Source organism: Protopterus annectens, chromosome 1.part1 (genome assembly GCF_019279795.1).
Source record: "Protopterus annectens isolate FY-2018-M chromosome 1.part1, PAN1.0, whole genome shotgun sequence".
Taxonomy (NCBI): Eukaryota; Metazoa; Chordata; order Ceratodontiformes; family Protopteridae; genus Protopterus; species Protopterus annectens.
The window spans coordinates 509,422,707-509,436,791 of NC_056726.1; positions in this window are offsets into that span (position 1 = coordinate 509,422,707).

The window sequence follows — 14,085 nt, forward strand, 5'->3', positions numbered from 1 at the left end:
ATCTATTCTCTTTGAACATTAATGACCTTCCATTTTAAGCCTAAGAACAGAACTAATAAAATACTTGTATTTAGTCCTGGAAACTGTGCTGCGTTAGTTCTTAGCTGCCATCTAAGTTCTCTGTTTTCCAAATAGTCATTGAGGGGACCCCCTCTATCCCCCATAATAACCTGATCGAGCACTGAAAATCTAAAATTATGACCTATATTACTCTTAATATGACTAGCCAATACATTTTTCATGTCCTCCTTTTTGATGTTGTAAAGGTGTTGGTACATCCTGCTCCTAAGGGCATTAGTTGTATTGCCAATATAGAAACAGGGACACTGGGTACACATCCCTATGTACACAACACCCTTACTACTACAAGTATATTTCTTCTTATAGGTATATTTCCCATAATTAGGTATACTTAGTTCAGTCCCTTCCAAGATGTACTTACATTGTGAGCAAAACCCACATTTAAACATACCCCTGATCTCAGGACAGCCTTCTTGTACTCTTTCCAACATGTTTTTTATAGTTGTGTCCTTTTTATAAACTATATTAGGGCCAGTTCCTACAATATCTAAATGTTCCTGATTGGTACCAAACAAATTCCAGTTGTGTTTTATTATATTACTTATATTTGTAAACTGTTGATTATATTTGAAAATAGCAGCTCTTTTAAATGTGTTATTTTCCCTTCTGTGGTCACCTGAAAAAGAGACATCACACCCTTTACCTGGTAAAGGGACAAAAATCCCTTGTTTTCTTTTATTTATGACCTCTTTCAAAATATTGTTAATAAACCATAATGGATAACCTCTGTTTGTTAACATTCCCTTTAAGGTATGAGTTTGATCTAAAAACTCTTGATAATCAGAAATCATCCTAGCCAACCTTACTCCCTGTCCTTTTACCAGTGCCTTCATCTGACAAAGTGGATGGAAACTGGTGAAATGCAGAAGTGAGTTGGAATATGTGGGTTTTCTTAAAATAGTAGTCTCAAAACAATTGTTAAGGTTGTTTTTATAAATAGTAATATCCAGATAGTCAATTTTTTCATTTGATATAGTGTGTGAAAATTCCAAAAAAGTTGTACTTTCTTTAATAAATCCCAAAAATTCATTTAATAATTCCAAATTTTCATCCCATAAAATGACGTCATCTAGGTACCGCCCATAATATTTCCAGTATTTTTCATAGGGGCTAGCCATAATAAAGTCAGTCTCCCAAAATGCTAAAACTATGTTAGCAAAAATGGGTGCGCAAGTAGCCCGCATGGCTACACCTTTACTTTGTTTAAATAGTTGTCCCTCAAATACAATTATATTAGTGTCCAAAATAACTTCCATAAGGCTTCTAAGAGTAAGAATCCTGTCATGCCTCATTTCAGTAAACCGACATAGGTATGAGTAAAACCAATCAATACCAATTTCATGGGGGATGATGGAGAACAAATCCTTGACATCTATGGTTACAAAAATAAGGCTATGATTGTACATGTTTTTATTGATCTTTTTTAATAAGTCCCATGAGTCCTTAATGATCCAGTTACAATTATTTAATGTATTTTTCAATTGTGAATCTATGAATTTAGCTATAAAATAAGTTTTTGACGCTTTTGCGTCAACTATAGGTCTAAGGGGGGGGGGGGTTGTTTACATCTTTATGTAGCTTTGGTATACCAAAAGTAGTGGCAATCTTTGGACATTTTACTTCCATATAGGACCATTCATCTAGTGTGATTTGTCTATTCAGAAGAAGTTCTTCCAATATGATGTCCACTTTCCTATAAAGGATGTTTTTCTCATTAATACTGATCTGACAATACATGTCAGTATACAAAATCTCAAACATTTTGTTAATATATATATTTTTGTCCATGATTACTAACCCCCCCCCCCCCTTATCAGGCTTCATAATCCTTATAGACTTATTTCCACAAATTTCCTTTAATAGATTCATCTCATTTCTACTTAAATTATTTTCTTCATTTTCCACCCTACCAATTGTTTTAAACATCTTACGCATATCATATTCACACATTTGGGAACAGAAAATACACCCTGGACAGGGGCATCAGGTGCTGACTTGTCAGAACATGGGCTTAATTCTTGGCTAGGCTTGTAAGGGTTTCAGGGCCAATAGCCTAGTAACTTCCTGTGATCCTATGTGGACAGTAACCTACCTTTTGAGTAACTTATGTCCATTGTTTTAAGAAAGTCCTGCGTTCACAGCTTATAAACAAAGGGACTATGTCTAGATCTAGAGATGTTATTGTCTCCCTTTTCTCAGCCCTCATTATGCCAGTCATTGACTATAATGCTCCTTTGGCACGTATCTGTCCAGACACATGCAACAACTGGAATGTCCACAGAGATACCTTACTAAAAGTATACAAGGCCTAAACACAGGCCTTACATGGACTGATTTAAAGTCCTGTCACAATACTCGGTATCCTACAGACTACAAAGAGCTGACCTGTGTCTGGCATACAAGGCATCCTCAGACCCATTAGTCATGAATTTACTGCACATCAGCAAGTCAAATGGCATCAGAAAAACTCAGTCTAGGGATATAAACCTCTTCTGCAAGTTCAACAGAACAGTTTGGAGGGACAGATATATTGCACAGAGGATATTACTGTTATGGAACAGACTCCCCGGTCACATAAAACAAAGCTCACCCCTATCCATATTCAAGTGCAACTTAGATATATAGATGGGAAACAGAAATCTTGTCTCAGAATTGCCCCCTGTACTACTAATGGACAGAGGAAGTTTTTAAATGCTTTATCTCCTCAAATAATATATGGTATCATCTCAGTTATTATACTTAGGGGTAATGTATAATTATTGACCATGAGATGGGTAAAGCTAATCTATAACCAAATAGGATAGGTTATGTCAAGTACAAAAAGGGAAATTGGTTAGGCTTAAAATGGCTTGTAAGGGCAGCTAGCCTAGAACTTACCTATGAAATATGTCATGTGACAAAGAAGCATATGTGGTATTTGCATCATGCATTAAGTGGCCAACATGGCCAACATACGTCATGAATCATAAAACCAACTGTGAGAAAGCAAGTACCATAATGGGAAGATCTGAATGCAGGTCAAAGGGTATATTAGCAACTATGGACAACCCGTGTAACCACTACACTACCCCAGCAGCTACCAGGCTGCACTTGAAGCACAGTCATATACCTAGGTGAATGGGCATAGCACTTAACCATGTTGATTATGTCACAACAACGTATGTAGTCAATGTAAAAGTATTAGGACAGTACTGCCATATAAATTATTTATATAATGCATATCTGTGTGCTAAAATACCTACATAAACATGAACATCTTAGCTTGTAGGACTACAGTTTAGCTTATTAACTCATGCAGATATCACACACACACACACACACACACACACACACACACACACACACACACACACACACACACACACACACACACACACACACACACACACACACACACACACAGTCACACACACACACATTCCTTTATATCTGTTAGGTAGCTATATCTAATAGTGAAGAAACTTAGTCCAGGTATTAAATACCACTTGCACCATACATAATTAATGAGCTTCATTACCACACAATGTTGTGGAATCACCTCAGTGAACCTTGCATAAGTTCTCAGATTCTGGAACATTCTTCAGTAGCTTGGCATTTCTGTATGGTGCTCAGCATGAGTGTCTATTATGTGTCAGTGACTGTGTATCTTTAGAACACATGCCAGATGCCAGCCAATAAATTCATACCACCGTATTTGTGCCACATTTAAACTGTGATATCGACACATTTCAAATCATAAAATTGCTATCTGTGACCTGAGTGATATCTCAATGAGCATGTTCATCTCTGAGTGTTTATACCAAGGCCTATAAAGAGTTAATTGAAGATGTCTATGGAGAGGAGCCTTTGGAACATCTGAGCTACCAATAGGATCAAGGAGGAGACTACTGATATGCTCACCATTTAAGCTGGGCATGAGCACAGGATGCATGCATGCCTGAGGAACTTCACTATAACCAATATAAATAAAAATATAAATGAAAAATGGATTGCAAGGGTGCCCCGAGAACAAACTGGAAACTGCAGGACTGACATGCAGGTCTGCCACTGCTATGATGATTTTTCACCAGAGGGGAGCAGAGGAGCTTCTGCGTAGGATTACAGAGGTCTGACACCAGCCATGTGGTGCCTAAAGTACATTACATAATTCACACTTTAACACCTACATTATCATATATGCATGTGTTAAGCATATGTGTTTAAGTGATGCACTGTGTTTTAAGTGTATTCCATGAGTATATGTCATATTACTATTTATTTACATGAAAGAATACTACTTTTTAATCTTTAAACTTTGTATTCATATATTGATGCATTCTGAAGTTATCCACAACTATACTGGGTCAGTCTCAACATTATGCAGGATTGTCCATTATACCTGTGTATTAATATGGACTTCACACATACTACTAAAACTGTTATTTATTAATACATGCATTTAAAACATTAAAGGGAGTGTGATGTCTGTCAGCTCAACTAGTTAAGCAGCATGTTAATGAGAATATTGTTCCACCATGTGTGAGTTCAAATCTCAGTGTAGCATAATTTTTGACAAAATGTATTCAGTAATGTATATGCATACATACAAATATTTCAAGCACAGGCATTACTGTCCTTCTACTCTTCCAATATACCAAAATACTCATTTCCATAATAAGTGTCCAGGCTGTTCTTACAAATATCTAAGCTAGTACTTGCTTTAATGTAATTTGGTAGTCTATTCCATGCATCAGCTACTCTGTCAGAGAACCAATTAGTGCACTTCTCATTCTATAGAATCTTCTACATAGGTTATCTGATGATTCTCTGCTACTTTTTGATAACCTTAAAAATTCCCAGAGGTAGTTGGTCTCTAAATGCCCTATATACCTGAATACGATCTCCTTTTAGTTATCTTTAAGAGACACTGTACAAGTGCAGATATTTTAGTATTTCATAATAACTTACATTTTCACATCCATGGATGGCCTTTGCATATTTCCGCTGTACTCTTTCTAGTTTGCTCATGCTTTTCTTACAAGGTTTCCATATTGTTATTCCATACTTAAGTTTGGGTCTAATGTAACCAACAAACAATGACTTCATCATTTCTTATTTCCCAGACTTTATAAATATTTTAGACAACCTATAGCTCTATACCTATCATTAACCAATTGGTTCATATGATTAGAAAAGCTTAGAGTTGGATTTACCCATATACCCAAGTCCTTAAACAAATCTACAGTTTCAATCACTGTGTGCTGTATTAAATATTCAACTTTAAATTTAGGTCTCCCAAATCTCATATGCATATTTTTGATGTATTTATCAGCATATTATTCTCCTGTGCCGAAATGGTCATTTAGTCAAGTTCTTTTGAAGACATAATGTCTTATCTGTAACGCATGTAATCAGTTTACCCAGTTTCAGGTCATCTGGATATAGACTGTAGAACACCTCAGATGTAAAGGTTAGGCCTGAAAGATACAATCTAAAGAAGTAAGGGCCTAGGGTAGAGCCATGTGGGACACCCTGACTGTAACAAAGAATTTCACCTGTCTAATTGCTGTATGATACTTGCCATGTCCTATTTGTAAGCCATGCAGCTATCCATCTTATCAACAGTACATCAATAACTAGTGGTTCTGATTTTTGTTTTGTGTATGACCCTGACAAATGCTGCAGTTAATGTATATAAATTACATCACAGCACAACCTTTCATTGATAGCTGCTATTATATTGTTACAGAACATCATGTTACAGGTGGTAATAGATCTATTTTCAACATATGCATGTTGATTTATGGTTTAATTTCCCAGCCTATCCAATTCTGACAATAACTTATCCAATATTACTTTCTCCATTATTTTTCCACAACATGAAATTAGACTTAATGGTCTGCATGACTCTGGGTTTGTCCTACTTCCCTTTCCCTTAAAGACAGGATTAATAAGTGCGTGTCTGCAATTGTGAATAATCTCCCCATATTTATATGACCTAGTAAGTAATAAATATAATGGTACTGCAAGTTCTTGCCGAAATGTTCTCAGGTCATTATTACTACTTCTGTCTCCTCCTTGTGCTTTGTTTGGACCCCATTTCTGCAGTTCTTTTTCAATACAATCTTAATTTGATTTCAGTATCTGAGGTTACCTGGATGTCACTGGAATGACTTATCACATCCTTTGTGGAGCCAAACTGTTTTGTATAAGATTTTGTAAATATATCTATAATCTGCTTTGTCTGAGAATACATTTTAGAATCTACACACAGTTTATCAGTGTATATGTCTTTACTTCTTCCACATCTTATGTATCTATAAAAAAGTTTTCTGTTATCCTCAATATCTTTATATAAATTTTATTCAAAATTTTCTTGATCATGTCTCACACTATGCTTAATTTATTTGTCCAGCTTGTTTATTTCAGCTTTCAAAGTTGTGGTTCAACCTGTGTTACATTTCTTATATTTTTGTCTCTCACTCTAACCAGGTATCTTGTTTTATGGAAATATACCCCCCTGATGTTGTATGCCTAGATCCTGATGTTAAACATTTTTTGGAGTTTTTTTGCTCTCAAACAATTTTTCTTTCAAAACTTTCAACTTTCCATCTGCAATTTTTTCCACTGAAAAGATGGCTCCAGTTAGTTTACATAGTGACTGTTCTGCTTCCATGTAATCCATAACTAATCTTCTGTGTATTGGTTTAGATTTCAGTTTAGCAGAATTATCTAGCTACAAGTTAACCTTTATAACCCTATAAACACAAACTATGTCTAGTATGTCATAGTCCTTGGTAGGTTTTTACAGTCTGAAGCAATTGTTGTTCCTGAACGCACATTCTGAATAATATCCTTAATAATGTTGATTCAATATTATTCCAGTCTGTTTCTGGCAAATTTAATTCCTCAGCTAATATTACCCTTCCCTCCTGTGTTTCACACAAGGAATGTATGAATTCCTCTAGGTCATCAGCACTTGACTTTGGTGGTCTATACACTCCAACAATTGTTATATGTTCTAGGGTTGTCTTTATTGACACATGTACACAGTCTATAGTATTTGTGTTATCAATGAGCATGTAATAATCACAGGTCTCATAACTATATTTACTCCATATCATGAGACTTCCACCTGTGTTTTGTTAGAATGTCTATTACAGTAAAAACACTTGCACCCTGACAGAACTGGTTTCCAGTTATTATCGTTTAACCATGCTTCACAAACAATAGCAATATCAATCTTATGGGAATGTAGTAAATTTTCCAATAAAAAAAAAAAAACTTTCCTATTAATGCTCCTAGCATTAACAACCATCAGAGATGCATCAAATGTTACTATCTGTGAACTGTTAAATTTTCGACCTGGCAAAAATCCTGACTATTGTTTGCCAAATATTGCAAAATATCTGCTGTAAAAATTCTCTTCTCTGATCTTAACAATTGCACACCATCCTGTCTGAACACGTGTGCCAAAAACTAGGCTTGAATGCTACATATTTCCATTTTTTTTTTAAAACGGGACATTTTTTCTATGTAGGTATTTACCCAACATTTTTTTTTCATTCAAGGTGACCTGACTATCCTTTCTGTATGTGATTTGTGAAAAATACATCCTAATACCAGTACAAGCTGTACAATCTAAGATGGCTGTAAGTTCCGTACTAACAGCCAGAGTCCTTGCAGATGAGATCATTTGTAGCAGCATGAATAAAACCAGATCTGTGCTTCATTACATTAAGACATTGCAAGGCTTGTCTCACATCTCCTATTTTTGCTCCTGGCAGGCGTAACACTATTTGATGTTCATTATCTTCTCTCCAAATGTAAGTATCAGTTCCTCTAATAACTGAATCTCCAATTACACAAATGTCCTTTCTGACCAGGCCTGAAGAATCTTCACCATCTAATACAGTAATATCAGCTCTATCATTTGTTACAAAGGAACCATCTTCATCACCATTCTTACCAATACCACTGTTTTCATTGCATATTAAATTTGCAAGCATACAGTTCTCATCTAGCTGGCTTTGTACATCCACAGCTTGATACATATAGTCAACATCTGTCTTTCTCTTCTTTTTCTTACAGTAATGTTTTTCAATCCTTCCATGTTCAGTTTTGCTTTCTACATTTTTACATGCCCCTTGCCTCTTTTTTCTACCTTCTCTTTGGAAAAAATGATGCTTTTTTCTGTAGACTAAAGGTTTTCTGATTGAAAAATGTTATCATTCACTGTAATCTGTATGTTACCTAACAAGCAGTGTCCTTTTTAGTATGTATTCTCTATACTTTACAGACATCGATCAGTTTCTTTTTCTTTCTTGTTATTTGTTGTGAACTTCCACCTTTCTTTCTTTTTTAAACAAAAAAGCATCACAAAGGACGAGACCCGTAAAGTTAAACTGTTTAATAACGTGCTTTTCGTTTGACCAAATATACCAACTTCTTCAGATAACATTCCCATTAAACATTCAATATTTAACTTTTCCTGGCTTACTCATGGTAAAAATCTACCAATCATAGTTCACCCAGTTTGGGGAACACCCCCTTATTCATAAAATACATAGTTTTTTTAAAAAACACACACACACACACACACACACACATATATATATATATATATATATATATATATATATATATATATATATATATATATATATATATATATATATATATATATATGTATATATATTAGAAGCCTGAAACACTATAAGCCTGAAAGTCAAAATCCTGAAAACTATAGACTGAAAATGCAAAAAGTGCAAAATCCTGAAAGTCAAAATCCTGAAAACACAAATAATGCTAATATGTCACTATAAAGACACTAATATCTACCAACTGACCCTGACCTAACCCTAACCCCTAGGTCCCGCAGCTATCGCACTGACCCACCTGACCTACTAACCCTAACTCACACCCAGCTAACCCCAATATTTGTCACTATTGCGTACATTGCCTAAACCTAAGCCTAACCCTAACTCCTAACATAAAACCAACCGCGACATTTACCTGACCACCCAGCATGACCTAACACCACAGGGCTAACAATAGCAAAGCCACAATGACGTCAGTATGTCCATTTTGTGTTTTCAGGATTTTGACTTTCAGGATTTTGCACTTTCGAGATTTTGCATTTTCAGTCTATAGTTTTCAGGATTTTGACTTTCAGGCTTATAGTGTTTCAGGCTTCTAATAGGGAACCGTATATATATATATATATATAGTATATGAAAATATTAGGCTCTTAGTCCCAATATAATTCAAACTATAAAGCTAAATTTACACACATTGCATTAAGTTCACTAACATATTAAGTTCCTTTGTGCCACTTTTTTTTATTATTTTTAGTTTGTTAGTGTGATTTGGTTAGTTTTCTTTCAATTTTACTATTGCACATCATATAAGGAGAATTTATATTTGTTTGATTTTTTATACAGTATATTTTGCACATCTAGCATAGTAGCAATCCATTGATGCCTACAGCACTTAAGCTGTGGATGACTATGCATTACAATGATATCTGCAAAACTTCTGCAAAACATCATACAGTATACTTCAGTTAATACTGATGTATGTGTGCTTAATGTAAAATGCTGATTAATACATACACGTTACCTTACATTTTCATTTTCATAACATTCTCATCATTCATTACATCTTACATCAATTGAATAAATGTAAGGGCAATACAGGTAATCTTAACTGAAATATTTGTGAGTCTTGTAATCATAATGCAAGTACAAGAGGTGTGAATCTCTAATCCTTGCACTGTGTTGTAGCTGTAACGTTACCAATTTATGTGGAGTCATTAACTGTACTCCTACTTACTTTACATGTGGAGGTTTGAATCCCACAGTAGTACACTACTTCCTTTAATACCTACTTAGTACAGGTTTCAAGTGTGCAGACAAATGTTTTACTTGCAAACTATGGAAGGTAAACTTGGTGTGTTGACACGTTTGTTTTACACCATAGATAAATGCACATTTTGCCATTATCTGCAGAGTTTCCAGAATATTCTGTAATACGATGATAAGTGTAGAATGATGTATGTGTGTTTCATTTACACATGTATATGAGTTTTATATGCATGTATTTGTGCGCATGCTCATATTTAACTGTTAATTAACCATGCAGTTAATATAATTTAGATTATATGTAGAAATAAATTATAGTATTGCATGGTAACATGCTACCGTAAATGTCACATATTGGATAGCTTCAGTGTTATAGCTGAGGGGTATCACATAGGCAGTTTGATTACATGTACACGCAGTTATATATAGCTTTGGTGTTTGAATCCCACCACATACATTATGTATGACACTGACCAGCTTGATTATTCTTACAGAGGTATGACTGACTTAAAAAAATATCTAATATGTCTTTCAACATTTCACATCACACTTCACAATTTGGAGGTAATTATGTACATTGTGTTCTGAAATGTACATAGCAACTTATATAATACAAATGACAGCAATTGTAATTTACTTATACTTCTCATGATGTTATCTATGCATACACATTTGTATTTGTCTACAAATATGTATGTACATGTTCATGTATGAAGACCAACACATGTACACCTACACATATAGGTATATTTATCAATCATTATACATACACCTATGTAGGTTCATAAGTTGTTACTAGGCTAATAACCATTCGGACCCTTACAAGCTCAGCTGTGCACCTGAAACCATTTGGATCCAGAGTATAATGGGCATCTAAATGGGGCATGTTAGTAGAGATGGAACTAAGGATTTGTAAGGGGTGTTAGTTAATAAACTACTCATATGATGTGTACTCATATCTATGCATGTATTTGTGGTCATACATTTGTACATACAGGAAGATTGTAATGTTAGTATATCCATCACCATTTTATATATATGTATGTGTGTGTTTATGTACACATTTTATTTATCATGATGTAACACCACACTAAGCTCAGAATGCAATAAATGTGTACATTTATATGGCTTTGTCCACATGGTTAGGTATATATGTAAACTTCAGAAATTTCATCTTGCAGTAAGATAATGTCTCATTAGTACACTTGTTAGTGTAGGTAATGTTTTACCTGCACATTCAGAGATTTAAAGTATTTGATTTCCCTTACTTCATGTAATTACAACAGAGATAAAATTACTAAGCAGGCAGTGCTTTGGACTGAAGTGTGAACACAGGTAAAAGTTGGAAGTTTAAATCCAGCTTCCTGTACTTTGTGATCAATAATCCTCATGTGTGCACAGTAGTAAGAATGAAACAGCAATGACTGAATATACAAAATGTGATATAGTATTGTATAGCACTGCTTGCCAAGATATAAATAGCTAAGTTTTGCCCTGCTTTTATGTTTTACATAGTACTAATTACATAATAAATTAATACATCCCTCTGTTTCTGTAATAATTCATATCTTTTTTGTTTGCAGGTCCTGAGGACTGTGGTAGCAACCACACACTGTGCAAAGAAAGCATGCACAGGCTTGAGGAGCACTATTAACATATTCCATTCTGAAGGTTTAGATGAGTATTCCTAAGACATTCAGACATGCAAATATTATGGCAGACTTCCCATGATGTGTATGGGAATGATGAGTTAAGTGTAATATATATAGTAATTTATGTTGTATAACCGGAGTGTCTACATCATTTCATGTGAAATGCTGTATTACATTTTATTAACATTTTTCCCTTATACTGAGGTTATGTGCTGCTTGTTGACACAGCCTAAATGATACATATCTCTGTTCAACTGGCATATTGCTATGTATGCTTTATGCATAGGGTTGGTGTGTAGTTTTCTATTGTCACTTGTGTAGTACAGCGTTAGCTACTGTTACTGTTGTTTTTACAGTGTGTGGTTAGTAGTGCAGTGTTTCTGAGTGAATTATATGGGTTGTATAGCCTACCTGTTCTGTTACTGAAGGGGTGTCTGTTAGCTCACAGTGTTTGTGATGTTGGCAGACCTTTATTAGCATGGACTTTTTGAGTTCTACTGCTGTTGGAACAATGTATAACTGCACTCTGATGGCTTGTCTAACACTACCTTACACACACTTTTCTGATATTACTGTGTAGCCATTCCTACTTTTATTGCATTTCCGAGGTGTTGCACAATATGTTCATGATCCTCAACCCAGTTTTTTATATGTGTAAGTACATTTGTAAGCATAATATAACAGTAGTCAGTGACAGTGATAGATTTGTTATGGAAATGTTATGTATGTGCATTATATACATACATTATGGCAATTATGTGTTACCTTTGTGGTTGTCAGCTGTGTAAAATTGTTACAAATACATTCAAATTCCATTCTGATTCAGTCACATAGTGATGTTATCCATTAACCACACTGCACTGCTAATTTATTTGCATACATATTTGAACTGTTTCATTGTTTGCTAATATTAATATATATTAGAAATGCATGTTTTAATCATAGTATATCAAATAGCATTATTAGTTGCATATAATACTGATTTTTACTATCACTTTTGATGTTTTGTTAACACTTCAACATAAATATCTGCAGCACATATTGAATCACATATTGAATAAAGACTATGTCAGTGTTTTTTTCTATTGGTGCAATACAGTTCTATACCATATGTATGTCAAAAGGTATGATGGCCTTTACTTTAAATTGTTTATATACCTATACACATACACAAACATATATTGGTCTGTTTGCATATGTGTTTTATACATATGCAGAATGCTGATACACCAAAAATGTGCATGTTAACACCAGATATATATCTTATTAACTATATACCTTACAATTGAATGCTATAAGGAATGTGTGATGGGCCCATTTACTCAGTCATGGCCTTCTATTTATAATATCAATATGTAAATATTAGGGCATTTAGAGTTGTGTATAATCTAATATTACACTTGTTTTATTACACCTTTGTATCTTTTCTTATACAATATATAAAAACACCTTAATGGCCAGGTTTGCTGGCTGTTATGGTGGTGCTAAGCACGCACTGGTTTGTAGTATAACTTGGGCAGACATTACAAATGTTTTGTTGATGTTGTTACTTGAAGATCATATATACACTTTGCAGTTATGTTGATGCACATCTGACATGGCAGTAATAATTAGATGTTGTAGAAATCTGTCTGTAATGCTGACTGAGTTAATATGGCACTATAAGAAGACCTGCCAGCAATATATACTAGAAATGTCTGTTTCACATAACCATGTCATAATGATGTATTCATTTATGCAGTTTAGAAAGATACTATTGTTGGGGAGTAGACATTATGGCATTATAACACAATATGTCACTGTGATTGGCTGCTGTGATTTAATGTGCATCTACATGGCCATCACTGCAATTTATTGTTGTGTGATCATGATGTTATTATATATCTGCTTTCCATATATATATATATATATATATATATATATATATATATATATATATATAATATTATGCCTGCTTATCTATTTATGCTCAGGATTACCTGACTAAGGTATTCGTATACCTAAGCTATATACTGGTGTTTCTTTATCACCATGTAGTTGGTAATTGTTGGCCTTTGTGCTAGCATGTAATGCCACATATGAAGCTTGCATATATGAAGAATGTCAGTGTGTGTTTGTTCATGCAGAGTTTACATGTACATCAATATCCCATTTCCCATATTGTAATATCCTCTATGTTGATTGTATGTTTTATTACACATTCACAGTATTGTATGACTACAGTAAAGTTGCTTTGCACTATGTTTATTTTCTGACCTGTTGCATGTAGGGTTGGGGGTTCTATTTTGATCAATGCTTTCATACAAATACAATTACTTTTCTGGATTGTCTTATGTTGCTGTTGCTTGGCTTACAAGTGCACTGGCAACATGTATTATACGATGGATGCTATTTGATGCTTCTCACATATTTAAATGAAACACAGCAAATGCTGAGGTAAAGACAGCATCCTTGGTGAAGGACACCCATAAGGCATTCTTTAGCAATGTCTGAAATATCAATGGCAGCGC